This window comes from Triturus cristatus, chromosome 2_2, assembly GCF_964204655.1.
Source record: "Triturus cristatus chromosome 2_2, aTriCri1.1, whole genome shotgun sequence".
In the NCBI taxonomy this organism is placed as follows: domain Eukaryota; kingdom Metazoa; phylum Chordata; class Amphibia; order Caudata; family Salamandridae; genus Triturus; species Triturus cristatus.
The window spans coordinates 202982864-202988863 of NC_140582.1; the positions used below are offsets into that span (position 1 = coordinate 202982864).

The 6000-nt window shown below is 47.1% G+C and overlaps 1 protein-coding gene across 2 annotated transcripts in view; it reads right to left on the bottom strand.

Moving 5' to 3' along the window:
• The window catches only part of LOC146862015 (broad substrate specificity ATP-binding cassette transporter ABCG2-like), a 667466-nt gene extending 661687 nt beyond the window's left edge, over positions 1 to 5779 (bottom strand). The window contains exon 1 of one of the 2 annotated variants that reach the window (XM_085641173.1): positions 5337 to 5779. The gene's annotated coding sequence lies outside the window, so the exon portion shown is untranslated. The remainder of the gene's footprint in view (positions 1 to 5336) is intronic. The other variant, XM_085641175.1, reaches the window with a different exon arrangement.
• Between the last annotated feature and the right edge of the window lie 221 nt (positions 5780 to 6000).

The window sequence follows — 6000 nt, forward strand, 5'->3', positions numbered from 1 at the left end:
TTTGGGCATCTTTTACAGAGCCAGGTTACTCCAGTATTAAGTTGTACTTTGTGCTGTTTGTAGGTGAGTCCTTTTGGAGAGTGGCTGCTCAGGCTGCATGGAGGAGACCAGTGTAGTGTTTAGGGGTGGATTATAATTAGGGCTCCCGGTTGTATGCTATTGATTTATGTTTTCGTCTGTATTTATCCGTATTCAATGTTTGCCATCTTATCTGTATTTATTCATATTTAGTTTGTGCAAAGAATGGGTGTGTTACTTGGAGGATTAGTGCTTGGGTGTGTGCTTGGGACATTAGTGCACAGGTGTGTTCCAAGAGCATTAATGCATAGGGTGTGGCTGGACCATTAGTGCACAGGTGTATGCCTGGAGCGCTAGTGCACAGGTGTGTGCATGGAGCATTATTGCACAGGTGTGTTCTAGGAGCATTGGTGCACGGGTGCATTAGTGCATGGGTGTGTGCCTAGGGCATTAGTACACTCCGAAGGGTATGAATGTTCCTAATTTTGTCTGAAAATGTTATGAAGAAACAGGATGGGGAACTCATTTTCTGGGGATGACTCTCTTTGTTAAGTGGGGAAACTGAGATTATAATGTTAATGCATTTTAGTTTCAGCAGGACTTCACCTAAGAACATACCCTCTGCAGTGGGCTCTATGTGTGTTTGCAGCTCTAGTCTCTGTGCTTCTCAAATTTGCTTGAAAATGCACCCTTTACCCACTTTTTTTTTTAAATTTTCTCGGGGGGGAAAACCCCCCCCGAACCCCCTCTAAGGTGATCGAGCTCGCTCGCTACGCTCGCTCGCCACGGTGCACTCCGACAGAAAAGTTTATGCCCCCACCACTTTCAAATGTCACCATCCGCCACTGCTCCCACCCCTTAAGAGCCAGCCTAGATCCTGTCTCCCGAGTTATTTTATCCAAGTGGCTCTCTATCACAGGAGCTTGATCCTGTTTATGTAGCAGCCTATACCAGTTTCCCACCCCTTTAACATTAGCCCCATAAAGGGCTACCACAAGTTGGTTAGGGGCATCCAATATACCACTGGTATTTTTTAACAGATGAACAACTCGTAGATATTCAAAGAAGGCCGTTTTCCGATGGCTATCCGCCCTTGCCATTACTTCTTGCCAGGAAATCGGCCTATTTTGAATTATAAAATGTCATAGCCCAGATAATCCACAGCCTTCCCAGATGTTTATATGCCTTAATTGCAGCTGGAGACCGAGACTAGTACATTCTCTCAGTTTTAGATACTGGAGGCCCGAAGAGCCCGTCTTTCTAAAAAAGGACTGAAGTCTAAAAAAATTATCTTTTAAAGTTTTGTATCGTGTTTTTTTTGGAAGTTTGGAAGTTTTTAAAAACACTCGAGTTAGTGATCCAATTTCTTGCATCATTTTGTCTATAAAAAAGCTGTCGCTGGTACATTTAGATCCCATCAAGCCAGACACTAAATCTAACAAGCATTGGCATAGCCAATAGGTCTCGCTTTTGGGACCTTCTAAGTATTTAGTTATGCAGCACAATATCTTTGGTGCAACCACATCAACTGTTGCATGGTTAAACACTTATAAGGTCCCAAAGGCGAGACCTATTGGCTATGCCAATGCTTGGTGTGGTTGTGTGTGTGTGTGTGTGGTTGTGTGTGTGTGTGTGTGGTTGTGTGTGTGGTTGTGTGTGGTTGTGTGTGTGGTTGTGTGTGTGTGGTTGTGTGTGTGTGTGTGTGGTTGTGTGTGTGTGTGGTTGTGGGTGTGTGTGGTTGTGTGGTTGTGTGTGTGGTTGTGTGTGTGGTTGTGTGTGTGGTTGTGTGTGTGTGGTTGTGTGTGTGGTTGTGTGTGTGTGGTTGTGTGTGTGGTTGTGGTTGTGTGTGTGGTTGTGTGTGTGTGGTTGTGTGTGTGTGTGTGGTTCTGTCTGTGGTTGTATGTGTGGTTGGGGTAGTGTGTGTGGTTGTGTGTGTGGTTGTGTGTGGGTGGTTGTGTGTGTGTGTGTGTGTGGTTGTGTGTGTGGCTGTGGTTGTGTGTGTGTGGTTGTGTATGTGATTGTGTGTGTGGTTGTGTGAGTGTGTGTGGTTGTGTGTATGATTGTGTGTGTGGTTGTGTGTATGATTGTGTGTGTGGTTGTGTGTGGTTGTGTGTGTGGTTGTGTGTGTGTGGTTGTGTGTGTGGTTGTGTGTGATTGTGTGTGTGTGATTGTGTGTGTGTGGTTGTGTGTGGTTGTGTGGTTGTGTGAGTGTGTGTGTGGTTGTGTGTGTGTGTGGGGTTGTGTGTGTGTGGTTGTGTGTGTGTGTGGTTGTGTGTGTGGTTGTGTGTATTGTGTATGGTTGTGGTTGTGTGTGGTTGTATGTGTGTGGTTGTGTGTGTGTGTGTGGTTGTGTGTGTGGTTTTGGTTGTGTGTGTGTGGTTGAGTGTGTGTGTGGTTGTGTGTGTGGTGTGTGTGGTTGTGTGTGTGGTTGTGTATGTGGTTGTGTGTGTGGTTGTGTGTGTGTGTGTGTGTGGTTGTGTGTGTGTGGTTGTGTGTGTGTGTGTGGTTGTGTGTGTGGTTGTGGTTGTGTGTGTGGTTGTGTGTGTGTGGTTGTGTGTGTGTGTGGTTGTGTGTGTGTGGTTGTGTGTGTGTGTGGTTGTGTGTGTGTGTGTGTTTGTGTGTGTGGTTGTGTGTGTGTGTGTGTTTGTGTGTGTGGTTGTGGTTGTGTGTGTGTGGTTGTGTGTATGATTGTGTGTGTGGTTGTGTGTGGTTGTGTGTGTGGTTGTGTGTGGTTGTGTGTGTGTGGTTGTATGTGTGTGATTGTGTGTGTGGTTGTGTGTGGTTGTGTGTGTGCTGTTGTGTGAGTGTGTGTGTGGTTGTGTGTGTGGTTGTGTGTGTGGTTGTGTGTGTGTGGTTGTGTGTGTGGTTGTGTGTGTGGTTGTGTATGTGATTGTGTGTGTGGTTGTGGTTGTGTGTGTGTGGTTGTGGTTGTGTGTGTGTGTGGTTGTGTGTGTGTGTGGTTGTGGTTGTGTGTGGGTGCGGTTGTGGGTGCGGGTGTGGTTGTGGGGGTGTGTGTGGATGTGTGGTTGTGTGTGTGTGGTTGTGGTTGTGTGTGTGTGTGGTTGTGTGTGTGTGGTTGTGTGTGTGGTTGTGTGTGTGTGGTTGTGTGTGGGGTTGTGTGTGTGGTTGTGTGTGGTTGTGTGGTTGTGGTTGTGGTTGTGTGTTTGTGGTTGTGTTTGTGGTTGTGTGTGTGGTTGTGGTTGTGTGTGTGTGTGGTTGTGGTTGTGTGTGTGTGGTTGTGTGTGTGTGTGGTTGTGGTTGTGTGTGTGTGGTTGTGGGTGTGGTTGTGTGTGTGTGGTTGTGTGTGTGTGTGTGTGGTTGTATGTGTGGTTCTGTGTGTGGTTGTGTGTGGTTGTGTGTGTGTGGTTGTGTGTGTGGGTGTGGTTGTGTGTTTGTGTGTGTGGCTGTGTGTGTGGTTGTGTGTGGTTGTGTGTGTGGTTGTGGTTGTGTGTGTGTGGCTGTGGCTGTGTGTGGTTGTGTGTGTGGTTGTGTGTGTGGTTGTGTGTGCGGTTGTGTGTGTGTGTTTGTGTGTGTGTGTTTGTGTGGTGGTGTGTGTGTGTGGTTGTGGTTGTGTGTGTTGTGTGTGGTTGTGTGTGTTGTGTGTGTGGTTGTGTGTGGTTGTGGTTGTGTGTGTGTGTGTGGTTGTGGTTGTGTGTGTGGTTGTGGTTGTGTGTGGTTGTGGGTGTGGTTGTGTGTGGTTGTGGTTGTGTGTGTGTGGTTGTGTTGGTGTGGTTGTTTGTGTGGTTGTGTCTGTGTGGTTGCATGTGTGTGGTTGTGTGTGTGGTTGTTTGTGTGGTTGTGTGTGGTTGTGTGTGTATGTGTGGTTGTGTGTGTTTGTGTGTGGTTGTGTGTGTGGTTGTGTGTGTGTGGTTGTGTGTGTGGTTGGGGGGTTGGATGTGGTTGTGTGTGTGGTTGTGTGTGTGTGGTTGTGTGTGTGGTTGTGTGGTTGTGCATGTGGTTGTGGTTGTGTGTGTGGTTGTGTGTGTGGTTGTGGTTGTGTGTGTGTGTGTGGTTGTGTGTTTGTGGTTGTGTGTGTGGTTGTGTGGTTGTTGTGTTTGTGGTTGTGGGTGTGGTTGTGTGTGTGTGGTTGTGTGTATGTGTGTGGTTGAGTGTGTGTGTGTGGTTGTGTGTGTGGTTGTGTGTGTGGTTGTATGTGTGGTTGTGTGTGTGGTTGTGGTTGTGTGTGTGTGGTTGTGGTTGTGTGTGTGACAGTAATACTAAAAGCATATCAAAATAAAGGAACATAAACATCAAGTTTGTGGAAAGAGAAAGCACATTGTAAGTCAAACGGGCGCAGCAAAGCATTAACACAACAACATGTTCTTTGATGTTTGATGTTCCTTGAACAAGAACATCAAAGGGGCGCCGCGAAAGTGATCGCGGGCAAAAGTGAAAGTGATCGCGGGCGCTTAATGAGCATGATGAGGTTTGCCATATGGTGCCTCTGCTCCTAAGCGCGCGCCTGCGCACATGCACTGTAGCTCTAGGCTGGCCATGGTAGCATTTTTTGAGCCCTCACTAAAAGTCTCGCCAGACCAGCGCATGCGCTGGGTCAGGCGAGACCTAAAAAGCACTTCAGCACTTTTGGGTCAGCTGAGTTCGCTTACTATAAAAATGGCCCCAAAAAGAAATCTGACATTGTGTAATGTAGAGTTCACATTTTATAAATAAGCGTAAAAAAAATATATAACAGGAGTTGCACAAGCCTTGCCCTTAACTGTGCTGCAAGGTTGGGCTGCTGAAGGTCCGGTGACGGAGGCTCACTAAAGCAGCAAGCAGCAAAGCGGGAGAGGTTTGGGGGGAAATTCTTGCACTTTGAAGTCAGAGAAAATTAAAGAGGTGATTTTGAAAACAGTGTCTGAAGCGTCCGATATTTTATCTCAGTACTTGAATGGGACAGGGAGATTAAGTGATGGATGCCGCAGCTGAACTTCAGAAGACGGGTGCTTTATCTAATCTATTTGGTACAAGCCCCCCCCCCCCCCAATTCTGTCACATTTGGAATGTTCTGTAATGTATTGTTTGAAAGGTTCTTTAGCTGCTTTCAGCTGACTGGAACCTGTGCTGGTGAATGGAGCAAATAAAGAACTGTTGAACTTTCTTCCAGTGTAAATCAAAACACTGGCAGCGATTGCTGTGTGGGGAAAGCTTCACCACCACCCCCAATTTCTTCGCCAGTGGCAGTGTATCTGTTAAATTGAACTCTAGGGTTTTTTCTCATCCTCTTCACACTACTATTCAGAGTTATATTCTGCGATATGTGCTAACCTTGCAAGGACTTATACCAACAGTTCTGGATTTCTGCTCTCTGAACTTACCGTTCTGCCACCTGGTTTTATCGTCTATATTCTTATCAATGTTCAGTTTTCCTCGGTGCCGGGTCTTGCCGAGAAGTCTTTATTTCCTGGCTGCATCCTGGAAGTTTTATGTGGAGCTGTTGAGACGGTTTTGTACTGCTGCTCCAACGAAGACCCCATATTCAATTGTACTTCCTGTGGGCGGTTTGTGCCTCGGTGTGTTCCTGAAGGCAGGCCGTGCCTGGAGAAACATTCTGAGTGAGGCGGGGTCGGTGGGCGGTCTGTGTTTCGATGCGGCACAGGAGGTGGGCTGTGCCGGGAACAGCTGAAGTTTGAAGCATGTCTCTGCGGTTGGGAGCCGTCTTTATCCCCGCCTCTCTTTTCCTCTGAACCGCTGACTTATCCTCACTTCTTCACATCAGACTGTATTTCTTTCCGTTCACGCTGACTGGCACCGCTGTTTCTATTTGCCGGTCAAATTGCAGAGTGAACTTACTGGAGGTGACATTTACATTGGTCACAGCAGTTTGCATCTCCTTCTGTTTCACTCTGGCAGGCACAGCTGTTCTAGTTGTCTGTCAATTTGCAGCGTGAACATACTGGAGGTGACAGTTCTCTGGTGTGTTTGTGCTTGCTGCATGATAATTGCCATTTTGTCCTTCTGTTCACGCTGCTGGGCACAGCT